General features: G+C 37.6%; 1 protein-coding gene across 3 annotated transcripts in view; it reads left to right on the top strand.

Annotated features, from left to right (window-relative positions):
• Nucleotides 1–2,500, top strand: part of emid1 (EMI domain containing 1) — a 67,502-nt gene that overhangs the window by 53,765 nt on the left and 11,237 nt on the right. The window lies entirely within an intron of this gene.

Genomic DNA, 2,500 nt, shown 5'->3' on the forward strand with positions numbered 1-2,500 from the left:
GTTTTTGTTTGTGTGTGTGTTTGTGTTTGTGTGTGTGTGTGTGAGGTGTGTGTGTTTGGGTGTGTTTGTGTGTGTGTGTTTGTGTGTGTGAGGTGTGTGTCTGTGTGTGTTTTTGTGTGTGTGTGTGCATGTGTGTGTGTGTGTGCATGTGTGTGTGTGTGCATGTGTGTGTGTGTTTCCATGATGTACATTAAACACATGTATTATACTTTCTAAGGTTTCCTGTTCTTAACTCTATCACGATCCTCCTCAGATTCACTACAGTTCTAGTCTCAGTGCAGCTCACAGTGCAGCACATAGTGCATCTCACAGTGCGGCACATAGTGCAGCTCATAGTGCAGCTCATAGTGCAGCTCACAGTGCAGCTCTCAGTGCAGCTCACAGTGCAGCTCACAGTGCAGCTCACAGTGCAGCTCACAGTGCAGCTCTCAGTGCAGCTCACAGTGCAGCTCATAGTGCATCTCATAGTGCATCTCACAGTGCAGCACATAGTGCATCTCACAGTGCATCTCACAGTGCAGCTCTCAGTGCAGCTCACAGTGCAGCTCATAGTGCATCTCATAGTGCATCTCACAGTGCAGCTCACAGTGCAGCTCGCAGTGCAGCTCACAGTGCAGCCAAATAAATATTCTGTTTAAACTATATATCTCACAAACACAGTCCTGAGCTTCACACAGGACACTTTAAACAATGTCCTGAGAAAAATCCTGTCATAGCAAGGGAAAGGATGTGGAATAAAATCGTCTAGATTATAAGATTGTTCTGAGAAAGTAGAAAGAAATGTGTTGAACTGAAACTCTGTAGTTTCACTAAGATAAAAAGTATTGGCACCTCACAGCGATGTTTTGGTCTGTACATCTGTACAACACGTAGTGAAAAACTTACTGACTGTCATAAAAAGTAGAATAAAAATAGAATAATAAATCCAACTCTGATAGATATTAAATTATCTGTAATAAACACTAAGAATTGTATAGAAAAAATATATATACATACATATACTGTATATATATGAATATGGATTGGATTCAGAGCAGAATGCTTGTAATGAACAAAGTGCAGATGTGTGTAATTAGTGCAGTATGTGCTGTAGAAACCTCTGGCTCAGGTGTTTAGTGCTAATGTTCAGTCTTAATGCAGACAGCATCAGGGTTTTGACTCCTGGACCTTCTCTGCATCAGGATGATTATAAAAACATGGGATGTAATATTTTACAGAAACACGTCCTAAAACCGAACAAAGAATCAATTCTAATCTGATTCCTGATAACGATTCAGAGCTTCAGACGTTCAGACTCTGAGAGCATCTGATTCAAAGCTCTGTAGGACAGAAGAGAACGTGAACATTTACATTTACAGCATTTTACAGACGCCCTTATCCAGAGCGACGTACATAAGTGCTTAAATCTCTAACATTGACTACATTAATGCTGGCTCACTAAGTTACATACTTAAGATACCAGAACATCTCCATCATCTGAACATAAACAGTGAGAAAATCCAGCATGAATCTGTTTCTCACCCTCTCAGACATACAGTAAGATCACGTCACTCTAATGATTGAGAAACACAGCGACTCCCACAGAGCATCAGATGAGCTAAAATATTACAAACATATTCTCACAGATTTGTATTTGGTTTTTGTTTATTCAGAGCTTTAGGAATTATTCAGAATTTATTATTGACTTTATTCTTTAAATGTTCTCAAAGTATTTTTATTATCATTATTAGTACTATTATTATTAGTAGTAGTAGTAGTATTTATTACTTATTAATTATTATTGTTAGTATTATTTATTACTTATTAATTATTATTGTTAGTATTATAATTATTATTATTATTATTATTATTATCATTATTTTTAATTATTATTATTATTATTATTCATTCATTCATTCATTCATTCATCTTCTACCGCTTATCCGAACTACCTCGGGTCACGGGGAGCCTGTGCCTATCTCAGGCGTCATTGGGCATCAAGGCAGGATACACCCTGGACGGAGTGCCAACCCATCGCAGGGCACACACACACACTCTCATTCACTCACGCAATCACACACTAGGGACAATTTTCCAGAGATGCCAATCAACCTACCATGCATGTCTTTGGACCAGGGGAGGAAACCGGAGTACCCGGAGGAAACCCCGAGGCACGGGGAGAACATGCAAACTCCACACACACAAGGTGGAGGTGGGAATCGAACCCCGACCCTGGAGGTGTGAGGCGAACGTGCTAACCACTAAGCCACCGTGCCCCCCTTATTATTATTATTATTATTATTATTATTATTATTATTATTATTATTATTATTATTATTATAATAGCATCTTTTTAAATCTTGTACTCAATAAATTACTAATGTAATTCTTTTAATTTCCTTTTTTAGAATCCCCAGCTGGATTTCTCAAAACGCTTCTTATTTATTTTCATATTTGTGCATAATGTTAATTATAAAAATTATAATTATAAATAAATTCATTTGTAACATTTTGGGAAGTA

This window comes from Tachysurus vachellii, chromosome 12, assembly GCF_030014155.1.
Source record: "Tachysurus vachellii isolate PV-2020 chromosome 12, HZAU_Pvac_v1, whole genome shotgun sequence".
Lineage (NCBI taxonomy): Eukaryota > Metazoa > Chordata > Actinopteri > Siluriformes > Bagridae > Tachysurus > Tachysurus vachellii.